The 18,946-nt window shown below is 50.4% G+C and overlaps 33 non-coding genes across 33 annotated transcripts; all 33 read right to left on the minus strand.

The window, feature by feature from the left end:
* Positions 1 to 181: 181 nt before the first annotated feature.
* Trnan-guu (transfer RNA asparagine (anticodon GUU)) lies at positions 182 to 255 on the minus strand. The gene has a single exon. It is a non-coding gene; the product is annotated as a tRNA-Asn (tRNA).
* A 333-nt stretch (positions 256 to 588) lies between these two features.
* Trnat-cgu (transfer RNA threonine (anticodon CGU)) lies at positions 589 to 660 on the minus strand. Its single transcript has one exon. It is a non-coding gene; the product is annotated as a tRNA-Thr (tRNA).
* A 688-nt stretch (positions 661 to 1,348) lies between these two features.
* On the minus strand, positions 1,349 to 1,422 carry Trnan-guu (transfer RNA asparagine (anticodon GUU)). The gene has a single exon. It is a non-coding gene; the product is annotated as a tRNA-Asn (tRNA).
* A 333-nt stretch (positions 1,423 to 1,755) lies between these two features.
* Positions 1,756 to 1,827, minus strand: Trnat-cgu (transfer RNA threonine (anticodon CGU)). The gene has a single exon. It is a non-coding gene; the product is annotated as a tRNA-Thr (tRNA).
* A 688-nt stretch (positions 1,828 to 2,515) lies between these two features.
* Positions 2,516 to 2,589, minus strand: Trnan-guu (transfer RNA asparagine (anticodon GUU)). Its single transcript has one exon. It is a non-coding gene; the product is annotated as a tRNA-Asn (tRNA).
* A 333-nt stretch (positions 2,590 to 2,922) lies between these two features.
* Trnat-cgu (transfer RNA threonine (anticodon CGU)) lies at positions 2,923 to 2,994 on the minus strand. The gene has a single exon. It is a non-coding gene; the product is annotated as a tRNA-Thr (tRNA).
* Positions 2,995 to 3,682: 688 nt separating this feature from the next.
* Positions 3,683 to 3,756, minus strand: Trnan-guu (transfer RNA asparagine (anticodon GUU)). The gene has a single exon. It is a non-coding gene; the product is annotated as a tRNA-Asn (tRNA).
* A 333-nt stretch (positions 3,757 to 4,089) lies between these two features.
* Trnat-cgu (transfer RNA threonine (anticodon CGU)) lies at positions 4,090 to 4,161 on the minus strand. Its single transcript has one exon. It is a non-coding gene; the product is annotated as a tRNA-Thr (tRNA).
* A 688-nt stretch (positions 4,162 to 4,849) lies between these two features.
* Trnan-guu (transfer RNA asparagine (anticodon GUU)) lies at positions 4,850 to 4,923 on the minus strand. Its single transcript has one exon. It is a non-coding gene; the product is annotated as a tRNA-Asn (tRNA).
* Positions 4,924 to 5,256: 333 nt separating this feature from the next.
* Trnat-cgu (transfer RNA threonine (anticodon CGU)) lies at positions 5,257 to 5,328 on the minus strand. Its single transcript has one exon. It is a non-coding gene; the product is annotated as a tRNA-Thr (tRNA).
* A 688-nt stretch (positions 5,329 to 6,016) lies between these two features.
* Positions 6,017 to 6,090, minus strand: Trnan-guu (transfer RNA asparagine (anticodon GUU)). The gene has a single exon. It is a non-coding gene; the product is annotated as a tRNA-Asn (tRNA).
* A 333-nt stretch (positions 6,091 to 6,423) lies between these two features.
* On the minus strand, positions 6,424 to 6,495 carry Trnat-cgu (transfer RNA threonine (anticodon CGU)). Its single transcript has one exon. It is a non-coding gene; the product is annotated as a tRNA-Thr (tRNA).
* Positions 6,496 to 7,183: 688 nt separating this feature from the next.
* Trnan-guu (transfer RNA asparagine (anticodon GUU)) lies at positions 7,184 to 7,257 on the minus strand. Its single transcript has one exon. It is a non-coding gene; the product is annotated as a tRNA-Asn (tRNA).
* Positions 7,258 to 7,590: 333 nt separating this feature from the next.
* Trnat-cgu (transfer RNA threonine (anticodon CGU)) lies at positions 7,591 to 7,662 on the minus strand. Its single transcript has one exon. It is a non-coding gene; the product is annotated as a tRNA-Thr (tRNA).
* Positions 7,663 to 8,350: 688 nt separating this feature from the next.
* Positions 8,351 to 8,424, minus strand: Trnan-guu (transfer RNA asparagine (anticodon GUU)). The gene has a single exon. It is a non-coding gene; the product is annotated as a tRNA-Asn (tRNA).
* Positions 8,425 to 8,757: 333 nt separating this feature from the next.
* On the minus strand, positions 8,758 to 8,829 carry Trnat-cgu (transfer RNA threonine (anticodon CGU)). Its single transcript has one exon. It is a non-coding gene; the product is annotated as a tRNA-Thr (tRNA).
* A 688-nt stretch (positions 8,830 to 9,517) lies between these two features.
* Positions 9,518 to 9,591, minus strand: Trnan-guu (transfer RNA asparagine (anticodon GUU)). The gene has a single exon. It is a non-coding gene; the product is annotated as a tRNA-Asn (tRNA).
* A 333-nt stretch (positions 9,592 to 9,924) lies between these two features.
* Positions 9,925 to 9,996, minus strand: Trnat-cgu (transfer RNA threonine (anticodon CGU)). Its single transcript has one exon. It is a non-coding gene; the product is annotated as a tRNA-Thr (tRNA).
* Positions 9,997 to 10,684: 688 nt separating this feature from the next.
* Trnan-guu (transfer RNA asparagine (anticodon GUU)) lies at positions 10,685 to 10,758 on the minus strand. The gene has a single exon. It is a non-coding gene; the product is annotated as a tRNA-Asn (tRNA).
* Positions 10,759 to 11,091: 333 nt separating this feature from the next.
* On the minus strand, positions 11,092 to 11,163 carry Trnat-cgu (transfer RNA threonine (anticodon CGU)). The gene has a single exon. It is a non-coding gene; the product is annotated as a tRNA-Thr (tRNA).
* Positions 11,164 to 11,851: 688 nt separating this feature from the next.
* On the minus strand, positions 11,852 to 11,925 carry Trnan-guu (transfer RNA asparagine (anticodon GUU)). The gene has a single exon. It is a non-coding gene; the product is annotated as a tRNA-Asn (tRNA).
* A 333-nt stretch (positions 11,926 to 12,258) lies between these two features.
* Positions 12,259 to 12,330, minus strand: Trnat-cgu (transfer RNA threonine (anticodon CGU)). The gene has a single exon. It is a non-coding gene; the product is annotated as a tRNA-Thr (tRNA).
* A 688-nt stretch (positions 12,331 to 13,018) lies between these two features.
* On the minus strand, positions 13,019 to 13,092 carry Trnan-guu (transfer RNA asparagine (anticodon GUU)). The gene has a single exon. It is a non-coding gene; the product is annotated as a tRNA-Asn (tRNA).
* A 333-nt stretch (positions 13,093 to 13,425) lies between these two features.
* Positions 13,426 to 13,497, minus strand: Trnat-cgu (transfer RNA threonine (anticodon CGU)). Its single transcript has one exon. It is a non-coding gene; the product is annotated as a tRNA-Thr (tRNA).
* A 688-nt stretch (positions 13,498 to 14,185) lies between these two features.
* Positions 14,186 to 14,259, minus strand: Trnan-guu (transfer RNA asparagine (anticodon GUU)). The gene has a single exon. It is a non-coding gene; the product is annotated as a tRNA-Asn (tRNA).
* A 333-nt stretch (positions 14,260 to 14,592) lies between these two features.
* On the minus strand, positions 14,593 to 14,664 carry Trnat-cgu (transfer RNA threonine (anticodon CGU)). Its single transcript has one exon. It is a non-coding gene; the product is annotated as a tRNA-Thr (tRNA).
* Positions 14,665 to 15,352: 688 nt separating this feature from the next.
* Trnan-guu (transfer RNA asparagine (anticodon GUU)) lies at positions 15,353 to 15,426 on the minus strand. Its single transcript has one exon. It is a non-coding gene; the product is annotated as a tRNA-Asn (tRNA).
* A 333-nt stretch (positions 15,427 to 15,759) lies between these two features.
* Positions 15,760 to 15,831, minus strand: Trnat-cgu (transfer RNA threonine (anticodon CGU)). Its single transcript has one exon. It is a non-coding gene; the product is annotated as a tRNA-Thr (tRNA).
* A 688-nt stretch (positions 15,832 to 16,519) lies between these two features.
* Positions 16,520 to 16,593, minus strand: Trnan-guu (transfer RNA asparagine (anticodon GUU)). The gene has a single exon. It is a non-coding gene; the product is annotated as a tRNA-Asn (tRNA).
* Positions 16,594 to 16,926: 333 nt separating this feature from the next.
* On the minus strand, positions 16,927 to 16,998 carry Trnat-cgu (transfer RNA threonine (anticodon CGU)). Its single transcript has one exon. It is a non-coding gene; the product is annotated as a tRNA-Thr (tRNA).
* Positions 16,999 to 17,686: 688 nt separating this feature from the next.
* On the minus strand, positions 17,687 to 17,760 carry Trnan-guu (transfer RNA asparagine (anticodon GUU)). Its single transcript has one exon. It is a non-coding gene; the product is annotated as a tRNA-Asn (tRNA).
* Positions 17,761 to 18,093: 333 nt separating this feature from the next.
* On the minus strand, positions 18,094 to 18,165 carry Trnat-cgu (transfer RNA threonine (anticodon CGU)). Its single transcript has one exon. It is a non-coding gene; the product is annotated as a tRNA-Thr (tRNA).
* Positions 18,166 to 18,853: 688 nt separating this feature from the next.
* Positions 18,854 to 18,927, minus strand: Trnan-guu (transfer RNA asparagine (anticodon GUU)). The gene has a single exon. It is a non-coding gene; the product is annotated as a tRNA-Asn (tRNA).
* Between the last annotated feature and the right edge of the window lie 19 nt (positions 18,928 to 18,946).

The following is an 18,946-nucleotide window of genomic DNA, read 5'->3' on the forward strand; positions in this document are numbered from 1 at the left end:
CGAATAAATAGGAAAAGAGTAGAACGTCTGTGTAGGGCCATGTTTTTACCTACAGTGTCACTTGGCTGAATGTGTATAAGGCTCTGTGGCATCACTCAAACACAGCCAAATTGTCACGCTAGCTGTGTATCTCTAACAAAGTTGACGTATGTCCTCACCTCGGTGCCGGTTAAAACGATTTCGCCCCCGGGTGGGCTCGAACCACCAACCTTTCGGTTAACAGCCGAACGCGCTAGCCGATTGCGCCACGGAGGCCTTGAATTTGGCTCACTTGTGCTCTGTATATCAACGCAATTCGTATACCTTCTGCAGGAATCTCGCAGAATGGTAGCATCTGCTTGCGCCTCTTCACATGGATAACGTGCATGCACACTGTAGCGAGGCTCGTACACGAATGACATCGCCAAGCATGACATTATACTACAAAATGCATACAAACCACTGTTGTGCCTATGCATTCAGAAAACCTCTGAGGCCAGTAGAATACTTTTCATAGGCTGTAGAACATCCCTTTCATTCAGTGTACTGCCATGTGTTAGATGCTGCTCGAGATAGCTCCGCTCCTTGCAGGAAGGTTAAAAAAATGAATGCGTTCTGTGAGGTTCGAACTCACGACCCCTGGTTTACGAGACCAGTGCTCTACCACTGAGCTAAGAAGGCGGCAGCTTAGCGTTTGTGAGCTATCCCCGAATTGTCACTTCATCATACTGAATCTTGCAGCCCTCGACCAGATATCGGATTTGGCACCCAGCTGCTGCAGGGGGTGTCCACATTGCCGTTTTCCAAATCTCTTGACTGTTTCGCCCTTACGATCGACGACGAGCGTCGGGCCACCAGAAGTTTGCGGTCTGCACAATCCTGTCCTAGTGCACAGCTTGTGGGATAGCGTGGCTCGACTGCGAAATGCGCCTTTCGGCTCCTCTCTCTGGCTACAGTATGCTGTTGTCCACAGTGGCACTGGCGTTGCCCATGGGGCTTCATGTAAGGCGACTGCACGTCTCTCGGCCAACAGCGGCCCACTGCAGATCGACACTTAAGAGACACCAAATACAAATCGACATCGAGAGACAGGCCCTGTCATATGGCAGTCGCGACGTATACGCTGAAATTGAATGTAAAGAATACGTCTTTTGTAGTGGGCGTCGCTCTACTGCAGTGCACACATGACGAATAAATAGGAAAAGAGTAGAACGTCTGTGTAGGGCCATGTTTTTACCTACAGTGTCACTTGGCTGAATGTGTATAAGGCTCTGTGGCATCACTCAAACACAGCCAAATTGTCACGCTAGCTGTGTATCTCTAACAAAGTTGACGTATGTCCTCACCTCGGTGCCGGTTAAAACGATTTCGCCCCCGGGTGGGCTCGAACCACCAACCTTTCGGTTAACAGCCGAACGCGCTAGCCGATTGCGCCACGGAGGCCTTGACTTTGGCTCCCTTGTGCTCTGTATATCAACGCAATTCGTATACCTTCTGCAGGAATCTCGCAGAATGGTAGCATCTGCTTGCGCCTCTTCACATGGATAACGTGCATGCACACTGTAGCGAGGCTCGTACACGAATGACATCGCCAAGCATGACATTATACTACAAAATGCATACAAACCACTGTTGTGCCTATGCATTCAGAAAACCTCTGAGGCCAGTAGAATACTTTTCATAGGCTGTAGAACATCCCTTTCATTCAGTGTACTGCCATGTGTTAGATGCTGCTCGAGATAGCTCCGCTCCTTGCAGGAAGGTTAAAAAAATGAATGCCTTCTGTGAGGTTCGAACTCACGACCCCTGGTTTACGAGACCAGTGCTCTACCACTGAGCTAAGAAGGCGGCAGCTTAGCGTTTGTGAGCTATCCCCGAATTGTCACTTCATCATACTGAATCTTGCAGCCCTCGACCAGATATCGGATTTGGCACCCAGCTGCTGCAGGGGGTGTCCACATTGCCGTTTTCCAAATCTCTTGACTGTTTCGCCCTTACGATCGACGACGAGCGTCGGGCCACCAGAAGTTTGCGGTCTGCACAATCCTGTCCTAGTGCACAGCTTGTGGGATAGCGTGGCTCGACTGCGAAATGCGCCTTTCGGCTCCTCTCTCTGGCTACAGTATGCTGTTGTCCACAGTGGCACTGGCGTTGCCCATGGGGCTTCATGTAAGGCGACTGCACGTCTCTCGGCCAACAGCGGCCCACTGCAGATCGACACTTAAGAGACACCAAATACAAATCGACATCGAGAGACAGGCCCTGTCATATGGCAGTCGCGACGTATACGCTGAAATTGAATGTAAAGAATACGTCTTTTGTAGTGGGCGTCGCTCTACTGCAGTGCACACATGACGAATAAATAGGAAAAGAGTAGAACGTCTGTGTAGGGCCATGTTTTTACCTACAGTGTCACTTGGCTGAATGTGTATAAGGCTCTGTGGCATCACTCAAACACAGCCAAATTGTCACGCTAGCTGTGTATCTCTAACAAAGTTGACGTATGTCCTCACCTCGGTGCCGGTTAAAACGATTTCGCCCCCGGGTGGGCTCGAACCACCAACCTTTCGGTTAACAGCCGAACGCGCTAGCCGATTGCGCCACGGAGGCCTTGAATTTCGCTCACTTGTGCTCTGTATATCAACGCAATTCGTATACCTTCTGCAGGAATCTCGCAGAATGGTAGCATCTGCTTGCGCCTCTTCACATGGATAACGTGCATGCACACTGTAGCGAGGCTCGTACACGAATGACATCGCCAAGCATGACATTATACTACAAAATGCATACAAACCACTGTTGTGCCTATGCATTCAGAAAACCTCTGAGGCCAGTAGAATACTTTTCATAGGCTGTAGAACATCCCTTTCATTCAGTGTACTGCCATGTGTTAGATGCTGCTCGAGATAGCTCCGCTCCTTGCAGGAAGGTTAAAAAAATGAATGCCTTCTGTGAGGTTCGAACTCACGACCCCTGGTTTACGAGACCAGTGCTCTACCACTGAGCTAAGAAGGCGGCAGCTTAGCGTTTGTGAGCTATCCCCGAATTGTCACTTCATCATACTGAATCTTGCAGCCCTCGACCAGATATCGGATTTGGCACCCAGCTGCTGCAGGGGGTGTCCACATTGCCGTTTTCCAAATCTCTTGACTGTTTCGCCCTTACGATCGACGACGAGCGTCGGGCCACCAGAAGTTTGCGGTCTGCACAATCCTGTCCTAGTGCACAGCTTGTGGGATAGCGTGGCTCGACTGCGAAATGCGCCTTTCGGCTCCTCTCTCTGGCTACAGTATGCTGTTGTCCACAGTGGCACTGGCGTTGCCCATGGGGCTTCATGTAAGGCGACTGCACGTCTCTCGGCCAACAGCGGCCCACTGCAGATCGACACTTAAGAGACACCAAATACAAATCGACATCGAGAGACAGGCCCTGTCATATGGCAGTCGCGACGTATACGCTGAAATTGAATGTAAAGAATACGTCTTTTGTAGTGGGCGTCGCTCTACTGCAGTGCACACATGACGAATAAATAGGAAAAGAGTAGAACGTCTGTGTAGGGCCATGTTTTTACCTACAGTGTCACTTGGCTGAATGTGTATAAGGCTCTGTGGCATCACTCAAACACAGCCAAATTGTCACGCTAGCTGTGTATCTCTAACAAAGTTGACGTATGTCCTCACCTCGGTGCCGGTTAAAACGATTTCGCCCCCGGGTGGGCTCGAACCACCAACCTTTCGGTTAACAGCCGAACGCGCTAGCCGATTGCGCCACGGAGGCCTTGAATTTGGCTCACTTGTGCTCTGTATATCAACGCAATTCGTATACCTTCTGCAGGAATCTCGCAGAATGGTAGCATCTGCTTGCGCCTCTTCACATGGATAACGTGCATGCACACTGTAGCGAGGCTCGTACACGAATGACATCGCCAAGCATGACATTATACTACAAAATGCATACAAACCACTGTTGTGCCTATGCATTCAGAAAACCTCTGAGGCCAGTAGAATACTTTTCATAGGCTGTAGAACATCCCTTTCATTCAGTGTACTGCCATGTGTTAGATGCTGCTCGAGATAGCTCCGCTCCTTGCAGGAAGGTTAAAAAAATGAATGCGTTCTGTGAGGTTCGAACTCACGACCCCTGGTTTACGAGACCAGTGCTCTACCACTGAGCTAAGAAGGCGGCAGCTTAGCGTTTGTGAGCTATCCCCGAATTGTCACTTCATCATACTGAATCTTGCAGCCCTCGACCAGATATCGGATTTGGCACCCAGCTGCTGCAGGGGGTGTCCACATTGCCGTTTTCCAAATCTCTTGACTGTTTCGCCCTTACGATCGACGACGAGCGTCGGGCCACCAGAAGTTTGCGGTCTGCACAATCCTGTCCTAGTGCACAGCTTGTGGGATAGCGTGGCTCGACTGCGAAATGCGCCTTTCGGCTCCTCTCTCTGGCTACAGTATGCTGTTGTCCACAGTGGCACTGGCGTTGCCCATGGGGCTTCATGTAAGGCGACTGCACGTCTCTCGGCCAACAGCGGCCCACTGCAGATCGACACTTAAGAGACACCAAATACAAATCGACATCGAGAGACAGGCCCTGTCATATGGCAGTCGCGACGTATACGCTGAAATTGAATGTAAAGAATACGTCTTTTGTAGTGGGCGTCGCTCTACTGCAGTGCACACATGACGAATAAATAGGAAAAGAGTAGAACGTCTGTGTAGGGCCATGTTTTTACCTACAGTGTCACTTGGCTGAATGTGTATAAGGCTCTGTGGCATCACTCAAACACAGCCAAATTGTCACGCTAGCTGTGTATCTCTAACAAAGTTGACGTATGTCCTCACCTCGGTGCCGGTTAAAACGATTTCGCCCCCGGGTGGGCTCGAACCACCAACCTTTCGGTTAACAGCCGAACGCGCTAGCCGATTGCGCCACGGAGGCCTTGAATTTGGCTCACTTGTGCTCTGTATATCAACGCAATTCGTATACCTTCTGCAGGAATCTCGCAGAATGGTAGCATCTGCTTGCGCCTCTTCACATGGATAACGTGCATGCACACTGTAGCGAGGCTCGTACACGAATGACATCGCCAAGCATGACATTATACTACAAAATGCATACAAACCACTGTTGTGCCTATGCATTCAGAAAACCTCTGAGGCCAGTAGAATACTTTTCATAGGCTGTAGAACATCCCTTTCATTCAGTGTACTGCCATGTGTTAGATGCTGCTCGAGATAGCTCCGCTCCTTGCAGGAAGGTTAAAAAAATGAATGCGTTCTGTGAGGTTCGAACTCACGACCCCTGGTTTACGAGACCAGTGCTCTACCACTGAGCTAAGAAGGCGGCAGCTTAGCGTTTGTGAGCTATCCCCGAATTGTCACTTCATCATACTGAATCTTGCAGCCCTCGACCAGATATCGGATTTGGCACCCAGCTGCTGCAGGGGGTGTCCACATTGCCGTTTTCCAAATCTCTTGACTGTTTCGCCCTTACGATCGACGACGAGCGTCGGGCCACCAGAAGTTTGCGGTCTGCACAATCCTGTCCTAGTGCACAGCTTGTGGGATAGCGTGGCTCGACTGCGAAATGCGCCTTTCGGCTCCTCTCTCTGGCTACAGTATGCTGTTGTCCACAGTGGCACTGGCGTTGCCCATGGGGCTTCATGTAAGGCGACTGCACGTCTCTCGGCCAACAGCGGCCCACTGCAGATCGACACTTAAGAGACACCAAATACAAATCGACATCGAGAGACAGGCCCTGTCATATGGCAGTCGCGACGTATACGCTGAAATTGAATGTAAAGAATACGTCTTTTGTAGTGGGCGTCGCTCTACTGCAGTGCACACATGACGAATAAATAGGAAAAGAGTAGAACGTCTGTGTAGGGCCATGTTTTTACCTACAGTGTCACTTGGCTGAATGTGTATAAGGCTCTGTGGCATCACTCAAACACAGCCAAATTGTCACGCTAGCTGTGTATCTCTAACAAAGTTGACGTATGTCCTCACCTCGGTGCCGGTTAAAACGATTTCGCCCCCGGGTGGGCTCGAACCACCAACCTTTCGGTTAACAGCCGAACGCGCTAGCCGATTGCGCCACGGAGGCCTTGAATTTGGCTCACTTGTGCTCTGTATATCAACGCAATTCGTATACCTTCTGCAGGAATCTCGCAGAATGGTAGCATCTGCTTGCGCCTCTTCACATGGATAACGTGCATGCACACTGTAGCGAGGCTCGTACACGAATGACATCGCCAAGCATGACATTATACTACAAAATGCATACAAACCACTGTTGTGCCTATGCATTCAGAAAACCTCTGAGGCCAGTAGAATACTTTTCATAGGCTGTAGAACATCCCTTTCATTCAGTGTACTGCCATGTGTTAGATGCTGCTCGAGATAGCTCCGCTCCTTGCAGGAAGGTTAAAAAAATGAATGCGTTCTGTGAGGTTCGAACTCACGACCCCTGGTTTACGAGACCAGTGCTCTACCACTGAGCTAAGAAGGCGGCAGCTTAGCGTTTGTGAGCTATCCCCGAATTGTCACTTCATCATACTGAATCTTGCAGCCCTCGACCAGATATCGGATTTGGCACCCAGCTGCTGCAGGGGGTGTCCACATTGCCGTTTTCCAAATCTCTTGACTGTTTCGCCCTTACGATCGACGACGAGCGTCGGGCCACCAGAAGTTTGCGGTCTGCACAATCCTGTCCTAGTGCACAGCTTGTGGGATAGCGTGGCTCGACTGCGAAATGCGCCTTTCGGCTCCTCTCTCTGGCTACAGTATGCTGTTGTCCACAGTGGCACTGGCGTTGCCCATGGGGCTTCATGTAAGGCGACTGCACGTCTCTCGGCCAACAGCGGCCCACTGCAGATCGACACTTAAGAGACACCAAATACAAATCGACATCGAGAGACAGGCCCTGTCATATGGCAGTCGCGACGTATACGCTGAAATTGAATGTAAAGAATACGTCTTTTGTAGTGGGCGTCGCTCTACTGCAGTGCACACATGACGAATAAATAGGAAAAGAGTAGAACGTCTGTGTAGGGCCATGTTTTTACCTACAGTGTCACTTGGCTGAATGTGTATAAGGCTCTGTGGCATCACTCAAACACAGCCAAATTGTCACGCTAGCTGTGTATCTCTAACAAAGTTGACGTATGTCCTCACCTCGGTGCCGGTTAAAACGATTTCGCCCCCGGGTGGGCTCGAACCACCAACCTTTCGGTTAACAGCCGAACGCGCTAGCCGATTGCGCCACGGAGGCCTTGAATTTGGCTCACTTGTGCTCTGTATATCAACGCAATTCGTATACCTTCTGCAGGAATCTCGCAGAATGGTAGCATCTGCTTGCGCCTCTTCACATGGATAACGTGCATGCACACTGTAGCGAGGCTCGTACACGAATGACATCGCCAAGCATGACATTATACTACAAAATGCATACAAACCACTGTTGTGCCTATGCATTCAGAAAACCTCTGAGGCCAGTAGAATACTTTTCATAGGCTGTAGAACATCCCTTTCATTCAGTGTACTGCCATGTGTTAGATGCTGCTCGAGATAGCTCCGCTCCTTGCAGGAAGGTTAAAAAAATGAATGCGTTCTGTGAGGTTCGAACTCACGACCCCTGGTTTACGAGACCAGTGCTCTACCACTGAGCTAAGAAGGCGGCAGCTTAGCGTTTGTGAGCTATCCCCGAATTGTCACTTCATCATACTGAATCTTGCAGCCCTCGACCAGATATCGGATTTGGCACCCAGCTGCTGCAGGGGGTGTCCACATTGCCGTTTTCCAAATCTCTTGACTGTTTCGCCCTTACGATCGACGACGAGCGTCGGGCCACCAGAAGTTTGCGGTCTGCACAATCCTGTCCTAGTGCACAGCTTGTGGGATAGCGTGGCTCGACTGCGAAATGCGCCTTTCGGCTCCTCTCTCTGGCTACAGTATGCTGTTGTCCACAGTGGCACTGGCGTTGCCCATGGGGCTTCATGTAAGGCGACTGCACGTCTCTCGGCCAACAGCGGCCCACTGCAGATCGACACTTAAGAGACACCAAATACAAATCGACATCGAGAGACAGGCCCTGTCATATGGCAGTCGCGACGTATACGCTGAAATTGAATGTAAAGAATACGTCTTTTGTAGTGGGCGTCGCTCTACTGCAGTGCACACATGACGAATAAATAGGAAAAGAGTAGAACGTCTGTGTAGGGCCATGTTTTTACCTACAGTGTCACTTGGCTGAATGTGTATAAGGCTCTGTGGCATCACTCAAACACAGCCAAATTGTCACGCTAGCTGTGTATCTCTAACAAAGTTGACGTATGTCCTCACCTCGGTGCCGGTTAAAACGATTTCGCCCCCGGGTGGGCTCGAACCACCAACCTTTCGGTTAACAGCCGAACGCGCTAGCCGATTGCGCCACGGAGGCCTTGACTTTGGCTCCCTTGTGCTCTGTATATCAACGCAATTCGTATACCTTCTGCAGGAATCTCGCAGAATGGTAGCATCTGCTTGCGCCTCTTCACATGGATAACGTGCATGCACACTGTAGCGAGGCTCGTACACGAATGACATCGCCAAGCATGACATTATACTACAAAATGCATACAAACCACTGTTGTGCCTATGCATTCAGAAAACCTCTGAGGCCAGTAGAATACTTTTCATAGGCTGTAGAACATCCCTTTCATTCAGTGTACTGCCATGTGTTAGATGCTGCTCGAGATAGCTCCGCTCCTTGCAGGAAGGTTAAAAAAATGAATGCCTTCTGTGAGGTTCGAACTCACGACCCCTGGTTTACGAGACCAGTGCTCTACCACTGAGCTAAGAAGGCGGCAGCTTAGCGTTTGTGAGCTATCCCCGAATTGTCACTTCATCATACTGAATCTTGCAGCCCTCGACCAGATATCGGATTTGGCACCCAGCTGCTGCAGGGGGTGTCCACATTGCCGTTTTCCAAATCTCTTGACTGTTTCGCCCTTACGATCGACGACGAGCGTCGGGCCACCAGAAGTTTGCGGTCTGCACAATCCTGTCCTAGTGCACAGCTTGTGGGATAGCGTGGCTCGACTGCGAAATGCGCCTTTCGGCTCCTCTCTCTGGCTACAGTATGCTGTTGTCCACAGTGGCACTGGCGTTGCCCATGGGGCTTCATGTAAGGCGACTGCACGTCTCTCGGCCAACAGCGGCCCACTGCAGATCGACACTTAAGAGACACCAAATACAAATCGACATCGAGAGACAGGCCCTGTCATATGGCAGTCGCGACGTATACGCTGAAATTGAATGTAAAGAATACGTCTTTTGTAGTGGGCGTCGCTCTACTGCAGTGCACACATGACGAATAAATAGGAAAAGAGTAGAACGTCTGTGTAGGGCCATGTTTTTACCTACAGTGTCACTTGGCTGAATGTGTATAAGGCTCTGTGGCATCACTCAAACACAGCCAAATTGTCACGCTAGCTGTGTATCTCTAACAAAGTTGACGTATGTCCTCACCTCGGTGCCGGTTAAAACGATTTCGCCCCCGGGTGGGCTCGAACCACCAACCTTTCGGTTAACAGCCGAACGCGCTAGCCGATTGCGCCACGGAGGCCTTGACTTTGGCTCCCTTGTGCTCTGTATATCAACGCAATTCGTATACCTTCTGCAGGAATCTCGCAGAATGGTAGCATCTGCTTGCGCCTCTTCACATGGATAACGTGCATGCACACTGTAGCGAGGCTCGTACACGAATGACATCGCCAAGCATGACATTATACTACAAAATGCATACAAACCACTGTTGTGCCTATGCATTCAGAAAACCTCTGAGGCCAGTAGAATACTTTTCATAGGCTGTAGAACATCCCTTTCATTCAGTGTACTGCCATGTGTTAGATGCTGCTCGAGATAGCTCCGCTCCTTGCAGGAAGGTTAAAAAAATGAATGCCTTCTGTGAGGTTCGAACTCACGACCCCTGGTTTACGAGACCAGTGCTCTACCACTGAGCTAAGAAGGCGGCAGCTTAGCGTTTGTGAGCTATCCCCGAATTGTCACTTCATCATACTGAATCTTGCAGCCCTCGACCAGATATCGGATTTGGCACCCAGCTGCTGCAGGGGGTGTCCACATTGCCGTTTTCCAAATCTCTTGACTGTTTCGCCCTTACGATCGACGACGAGCGTCGGGCCACCAGAAGTTTGCGGTCTGCACAATCCTGTCCTAGTGCACAGCTTGTGGGATAGCGTGGCTCGACTGCGAAATGCGCCTTTCGGCTCCTCTCTCTGGCTACAGTATGCTGTTGTCCACAGTGGCACTGGCGTTGCCCATGGGGCTTCATGTAAGGCGACTGCACGTCTCTCGGCCAACAGCGGCCCACTGCAGATCGACACTTAAGAGACACCAAATACAAATCGACATCGAGAGACAGGCCCTGTCATATGGCAGTCGCGACGTATACGCTGAAATTGAATGTAAAGAATACGTCTTTTGTAGTGGGCGTCGCTCTACTGCAGTGCACACATGACGAATAAATAGGAAAAGAGTAGAACGTCTGTGTAGGGCCATGTTTTTACCTACAGTGTCACTTGGCTGAATGTGTATAAGGCTCTGTGGCATCACTCAAACACAGCCAAATTGTCACGCTAGCTGTGTATCTCTAACAAAGTTGACGTATGTCCTCACCTCGGTGCCGGTTAAAACGATTTCGCCCCCGGGTGGGCTCGAACCACCAACCTTTCGGTTAACAGCCGAACGCGCTAGCCGATTGCGCCACGGAGGCCTTGAATTTGGCTCACTTGTGCTCTGTATATCAACGCAATTCGTATACCTTCTGCAGGAATCTCGCAGAATGGTAGCATCTGCTTGCGCCTCTTCACATGGATAACGTGCATGCACACTGTAGCGAGGCTCGTACACGAATGACATCGCCAAGCATGACATTATACTACAAAATGCATACAAACCACTGTTGTGCCTATGCATTCAGAAAACCTCTGAGGCCAGTAGAATACTTTTCATAGGCTGTAGAACATCCCTTTCATTCAGTGTACTGCCATGTGTTAGATGCTGCTCGAGATAGCTCCGCTCCTTGCAGGAAGGTTAAAAAAATGAATGCGTTCTGTGAGGTTCGAACTCACGACCCCTGGTTTACGAGACCAGTGCTCTACCACTGAGCTAAGAAGGCGGCAGCTTAGCGTTTGTGAGCTATCCCCGAATTGTCACTTCATCATACTGAATCTTGCAGCCCTCGACCAGATATCGGATTTGGCACCCAGCTGCTGCAGGGGGTGTCCACATTGCCGTTTTCCAAATCTCTTGACTGTTTCGCCCTTACGATCGACGACGAGCGTCGGGCCACCAGAAGTTTGCGGTCTGCACAATCCTGTCCTAGTGCACAGCTTGTGGGATAGCGTGGCTCGACTGCGAAATGCGCCTTTCGGCTCCTCTCTCTGGCTACAGTATGCTGTTGTCCACAGTGGCACTGGCGTTGCCCATGGGGCTTCATGTAAGGCGACTGCACGTCTCTCGGCCAACAGCGGCCCACTGCAGATCGACACTTAAGAGACACCAAATACAAATCGACATCGAGAGACAGGCCCTGTCATATGGCAGTCGCGACGTATACGCTGAAATTGAATGTAAAGAATACGTCTTTTGTAGTGGGCGTCGCTCTACTGCAGTGCACACATGACGAATAAATAGGAAAAGAGTAGAACGTCTGTGTAGGGCCATGTTTTTACCTACAGTGTCACTTGGCTGAATGTGTATAAGGCTCTGTGGCATCACTCAAACACAGCCAAATTGTCACGCTAGCTGTGTATCTCTAACAAAGTTGACGTATGTCCTCACCTCGGTGCCGGTTAAAACGATTTCGCCCCCGGGTGGGCTCGAACCACCAACCTTTCGGTTAACAGCCGAACGCACTAGCCGATTGCGCCACGGAGGCCTTGACTTTGGCTCCCTTGTGCTCTGTATATCAACGCAATTCGTATACCTTCTGCAGGAATCTCGCAGAATGGTAGCATCTGCTTGCGCCTCTTCACATGGATAACGTGCATGCACACTGTAGCGAGGCTCGTACACGAATGACATCGCCAAGCATGACATTATACTACAAAATGCATACAAACCACTGTTGTGCCTATGCATTCAGAAAACCTCTGAGGCCAGTAGAATACTTTTCATAGGCTGTAGAACATCCCTTTCATTCAGTGTACTGCCATGTGTTAGATGCTGCTCGAGATAGCTCCGCTCCTTGCAGGAAGGTTAAAAAAATGAATGCGTTCTGTGAGGTTCGAACTCACGACCCCTGGTTTACGAGACCAGTGCTCTACCACTGAGCTAAGAAGGCGGCAGCTTAGCGTTTGTGAGCTATCCCCGAATTGTCACTTCATCATACTGAATCTTGCAGCCCTCGACCAGATATCGGATTTGGCACCCAGCTGCTGCAGGGGGTGTCCACATTGCCGTTTTCCAAATCTCTTGACTGTTTCGCCCTTACGATCGACGACGAGCGTCGGGCCACCAGAAGTTTGCGGTCTGCACAATCCTGTCCTAGTGCACAGCTTGTGGGATAGCGTGGCTCGACTGCGAAATGCGCCTTTCGGCTCCTCTCTCTGGCTACAGTATGCTGTTGTCCACAGTGGCACTGGCGTTGCCCATGGGGCTTCATGTAAGGCGACTGCACGTCTCTCGGCCAACAGCGGCCCACTGCAGATCGACACTTAAGAGACACCAAATACAAATCGACATCGAGAGACAGGCCCTGTCATATGGCAGTCGCGACGTATACGCTGAAATTGAATGTAAAGAATACGTCTTTTGTAGTGGGCGTCGCTCTACTGCAGTGCACACATGACGAATAAATAGGAAAAGAGTAGAACGTCTGTGTAGGGCCATGTTTTTACCTACAGTGTCACTTGGCTGAATGTGTATAAGGCTCTGTGGCATCACTCAAACACAGCCAAATTGTCACGCTAGCTGTGTATCTCTAACAAAGTTGACGTATGTCCTCACCTCGGTGCCGGTTAAAACGATTTCGCCCCCGGGTGGGCTCGAACCACCAACCTTTCGGTTAACAGCCGAACGCGCTAGCCGATTGCGCCACGGAGGCCTTGACTTTGGCTCCCTTGTGCTCTGTATATCAACGCAATTCGTATACCTTCTGCAGGAATCTCGCAGAATGGTAGCATCTGCTTGCGCCTCTTCACATGGATAACGTGCATGCACACTGTAGCGAGGCTCGTACACGAATGACATCGCCAAGCATGACATTATACTACAAAATGCATACAAACCACTGTTGTGCCTATGCATTCAGAAAACCTCTGAGGCCAGTAGAATACTTTTCATAGGCTGTAGAACATCCCTTTCATTCAGTGTACTGCCATGTGTTAGATGCTGCTCGAGATAGCTCCGCTCCTTGCAGGAAGGTTAAAAAAATGAATGCGTTCTGTGAGGTTCGAACTCACGACCCCTGGTTTACGAGACCAGTGCTCTACCACTGAGCTAAGAAGGCGGCAGCTTAGCGTTTGTGAGCTATCCCCGAATTGTCACTTCATCATACTGAATCTTGCAGCCCTCGACCAGATATCGGATTTGGCACCCAGCTGCTGCAGGGGGTGTCCACATTGCCGTTTTCCAAATCTCTTGACTGTTTCGCCCTTACGATCGACGACGAGCGTCGGGCCACCAGAAGTTTGCGGTCTGCACAATCCTGTCCTAGTGCACAGCTTGTGGGATAGCGTGGCTCGACTGCGAAATGCGCCTTTCGGCTCCTCTCTCTGGCTACAGTATGCTGTTGTCCACAGTGGCACTGGCGTTGCCCATGGGGCTTCATGTAAGGCGACTGCACGTCTCTCGGCCAACAGCGGCCCACTGCAGATCGACACTTAAGAGACACCAAATACAAATCGACATCGAGAGACAGGCCCTGTCATATGGCAGTCGCGACGTATACGCTGAAATTGAATGTAAAGAATACGTCTTTTGTAGTGGGCGTCGCTCTACTGCAGTGCACACATGACGAATAAATAGGAAAAGAGTAGAACGTCTGTGTAGGGCCATGTTTTTACCTACAGTGTCACTTGGCTGAATGTGTATAAGGCTCTGTGGCATCACTCAAACACAGCCAAATTGTCACGCTAGCTGTGTATCTCTAACAAAGTTGACGTATGTCCTCACCTCGGTGCCGGTTAAAACGATTTCGCCCCCGGGTGGGCTCGAACCACCAACCTTTCGGTTAACAGCCGAACGCGCTAGCCGATTGCGCCACGGAGGCCTTGACTTTGGCTCCCTTGTGCTCTGTATATCAACGCAATTCGTATACCTTCTGCAGGAATCTCGCAGAATGGTAGCATCTGCTTGCGCCTCTTCACATGGATAACGTGCATGCACACTGTAGCGAGGCTCGTACACGAATGACATCGCCAAGCATGACATTATACTACAAAATACATACAAACCACTGTTGTGCCTATGCATTCAGAAAACCTCTGAGGCCAGTAGAATACTTTTCATAGGCTGTAGAACATCCCTTTCATTCAGTGTACTGCCATGTGTTAGATGCTGCTCGAGATAGCTCCGCTCCTTGCAGGAAGGTTAAAAAAATGAATGCCTTCTGTGAGGTTCGAACTCACGACCCCTGGTTTACGAGACCAGTGCTCTACCACTGAGCTAAGAAGGCGGCAGCTTAGCGTTTGTGAGCTATCCCCGAATTGTCACTTCATCATACTGAATCTTGCAGCCCTCGACCAGATATCGGATTTGGCACCCAGCTGCTGCAGGGGGTGTCCACATTGCCGTTTTCCAAATCTCTTGACTGTTTCGCCCTTACGATCGACGACGAGCGTCGGGCCACCAGAAGTTTGCGGTCTGCACAATCCTGTCCTAGTGCACAGCTTGTGGGATAGCGTGGCTCGACTGCGAAATGCGCCTTTCGGCTCCTCTCTCTGGCTACAGTATGCTGTTGTCCACAGTGGCACTGGCGTTGCCCATGGGGCTTCATGTAAGGCGACTGCACGTCTCTCGGCCAACAGCGGCCCACTGCAGATCGACACTTAAGAGACACCAAATACAAATCGACATCGAGAGACAGGCCCTGTCATATGGCAGTCGCGACGTATACGCTGAAATTGAATGTAAAGAATACGTCTTTTGTAGTGGGCGTCGCTCTACTGCAGTGCACACATGACGAATAAATAGGAAAAGAGTAGAACGTCTGTGTAGGGCCATGTTTTTACCTACAGTGTCACTTGGCTGAATGTGTATAAGGCTCTGTGGCATCACTCAAACACAGCCAAATTGTCACGCTAGCTGTGTATCTCTAACAAAGTTGACGTATGTCCTCACCTCGGTGCCGGTTAAAACGATTTCGCCCCCGGGTGGGCTCGAACCACCAACCTTTCGGTTAACAGCCGAACGCGCTAGCCGATTGCGCCACGGAGGCCTTGACTTTGGCTCCCTTGTGCTCTGTATATCAACGCAATTCGTATACCTTCTGCAGGAATCTCGCAGAATGGTAGCATCTGCTTGCGCCTCTTCACATGGATAACGTGCATGCACACTGTAGCGAGGCTCGTACACGAATGACATCGCCAAGCATGACATTATACTACAAAATGCATACAAACCACTGTTGTGCCTATGCATTCAGAAAACCTCTGAGGCCAGTAGAATACTTTTCATAGGCTGTAGAACATCCCTTTCATTCAGTGTACTGCCATGTGTTAGATGCTGCTCGAGATAGCTCCGCTCCTTGCAGGAAGGTTAAAAAAATGAATGCCTTCTGTGAGGTTCGAACTCACGACCCCTGGTTTACGAGACCAGTGCTCTACCACTGAGCTAAGAAGGCGGCAGCTTAGCGTTTGTGAGCTATCCCCGAATTGTCACTTCATCATACTGAATCTTGCAGCCCTCGACCAGATATCGGATTTGGCACCCAGCTGCTGCAGGGGGTGTCCACATTGCCGTTTTCCAAATCTCTTGACTGTTTCGCCCTTACGATCGACGACGAGCGTCGGGCCACCAGAAGTTTGCGGTCTGCACAATCCTGTCCTAGTGCACAGCTTGTGGGATAGCGTGGCTCGACTGCGAAATGCGCCTTTCGGCTCCTCTCTCTGGCTACAGTATGCTGTTGTCCACAGTGGCACTGGCGTTGCCCATGGGGCTTCATGTAAGGCGACTGCACGTCTCTCGGCCAACAGCGGCCCACTGCAGATCGACACTTAAGAGACACCAAATACAAATCGACATCGAGAGACAGGCCCTGTCATATGGCAGTCGCGACGTATACGCTGAAATTGAATGTAAAGAATACGTCTTTTGTAGTGGGCGTCGCTCTACTGCAGTGCACACATGACGAATAAATAGGAAAAGAGTAGAACGTCTGTGTAGGGCCATGTTTTTACCTACAGTGTCACTTGGCTGAATGTGTATAAGGCTCTGTGGCATCACTCAAACACAGCCAAATTGTCACGCTAGCTGTGTATCTCTAACAAAGTTGACGTATGTCCTCACCTCGGTGCCGGTTAAAACGATTTCGCCCCCGGGTGGGCTCGAACCACCAACCTTTCGGTTAACAGCCGAACGCGCTAGCCGATTGCGCCACGGAGGCCTTGAATTTCGCTCACTTGTGCTCTGTATATCAACGCAATTCGTATACCTTCTGCAGGAATCTCGCAGAATGGTAGCATCTGCTTGCGCCTCTTCACATGGATAACGTGCATGCACACTGTAGCGAGGCTCGTACACGAATGACATCGCCAAGCATGACATTATACTACAAAATGCATACAAACCACTGTTGTGCCTATGCATTCAGAAAACCTCTGAGGCCAGTAGAATACTTTTCATAGGCTGTAGAACATCCCTTTCATTCAGTGTACTGCCATGTGTTAGATGCTGCTCGAGATAGCTCCGCTCCTTGCAGGAAGGTTAAAAAAATGAATGCGTTCTGTGAGGTTCGAACTCACGACCCCTGGTTTACGAGACCAGTGCTCTACCACTGAGCTAAGAAGGCGGCAGCTTAGCGTTTGTGAGCTATCCCCGAATTGTCACTTCATCATACTGAATCTTGCAGCCCTCGACCAGATATCGGATTTGGCACCCAGCTGCTGCAGGGGGTGTCCACATTGCCGTTTTCCAAATCTCTTGACTGTTTCGCCCTTACGATCGACGACGAGCGTCGGGCCACCAGAAGTTTGCGGTCTGCACAATCCTGTCCTAGTGCACAGCTTGTGGGATAGCGTGGCTCGACTGCGAAATGCGCCTTTCGGCTCCTCTCTCTGGCTACAGTATGCTGTTGTCCACAGTGGCACTGGCGTTGCCCATGGGGCTTCATGTAAGGCGACTGCACGTCTCTCGGCCAACAGCGGCCCACTGCAGATCGACACTTAAGAGACACCAAATACAAATCGACATCGAGAGACAGGCCCTGTCATATGGCAGTCGCGACGTATACGCTGAAATTGAATGTAAAGAATACGTCTTTTGTAGTGGGCGTCGCTCTACTGCAGTGCACACATGACGAATAAATAGGAAAAGAGTAGAACGTCTGTGTAGGGCCATGTTTTTACCTACAGTGTCACTTGGCTGAATGTGTATAAGGCTCTGTGGCATCACTCAAACACAGCCAAATTGTCACGCTAGCTGTGTATCTCTAACAAAGTTGACGTATGTCCTCACCTCGGTGCCGGTTAAAACGATTTCGCCCCCGGGTGGGCTCGAACCACCAACCTTTCGGTTAACAGCCGAACGCGCTAGCCGATTGCGCCACGGAGGCCTTGAATTTGGCTCACTTGTGCTCTGTATATCAACGCAATTCGTATACCTTCTGCAGGAATCTCGCAGAATGGTAGCATCTGCTTGCGCCTCTTCACATGGATAACGTGCATGCACACTGTAGCGAGGCTCGTACACGAATGACATCGCCAAGCATGACATTATACTACAAAATGCATACAAACCACTGTTGTGCCTATGCATTCAGAAAACCTCTGAGGCCAGTAGAATACTTTTCATAGGCTGTAGAACATCCCTTTCATTCAGTGTACTGCCATGTGTTAGATGCTGCTCGAGATAGCTCCGCTCCTTGCAGGAAGGTTAAAAAAATGAATGCGTTCTGTGAGGTTCGAACTCACGACCCCTGGTTTACGAGACCAGTGCTCTACCACTGAGCTAAGAAGGCGGCAGCTTAGCGTTTGTGAGCTATCCCCGAATTGTCACTTCATCATACTGAATCTTGCAGCCCTCGACCAGATATCGGATTTGGCACCCAGCTGCTGCAGGGGGTGTCCACATTGCCGTTTTCCAAATCTCTTGACTGTTTCGCCCTTACGATCGACGACGAGCGTCGGGCCACCAGAAGTTTGCGGTCTGCACAATCCTGTCCTAGTGCACAGCTTGTGGGATAGCGTGGCTCGACTGCGAAATGCGCCTTTCGGCTCCTCTCTCTGGCTACAGTATGCTGTTGTCCACAGTGGCACTGGCGTTGCCCATGGGGCTTCATGTAAGGCGACTGCACGTCTCTCGGCCAACAGCGGCCCACTGCAGATCGACACTTAAGAGACACCAAATACAAATCGACATCGAGAGACAGGCCCTGTCATATGGCAGTCGCGACGTATACGCTGAAATTGAATGTAAAGAATACGTCTTTTGTAGTGGGCGTCGCTCTACTGCAGTGCACACATGACGAATAAATAGGAAAAGAGTAGAACGTCTGTGTAGGGCCATGTTTTTACCTACAGTGTCACTTGGCTGAATGTGTATAAGGCTCTGTGGCATCACTCAAACACAGCCAAATTGTCACGCTAGCTGTGTATCTCTAACAAAGTTGACGTATGTCCTCACCTCGGTGCCGGTTAAAACGATTTCGCCCCCGGGTGGGCTCGAACCACCAACCTTTCGGTTAACAGCCGAACGCGCTAGCCGATTGCGCCACGGAGGCCTTGACTTTGGCTCCCTTG

Source organism: Schistocerca nitens, chromosome 6, assembly GCF_023898315.1.
Source record: "Schistocerca nitens isolate TAMUIC-IGC-003100 chromosome 6, iqSchNite1.1, whole genome shotgun sequence".
Classification (NCBI taxonomy): Eukaryota; Metazoa; Arthropoda; class Insecta; order Orthoptera; family Acrididae; genus Schistocerca; species Schistocerca nitens.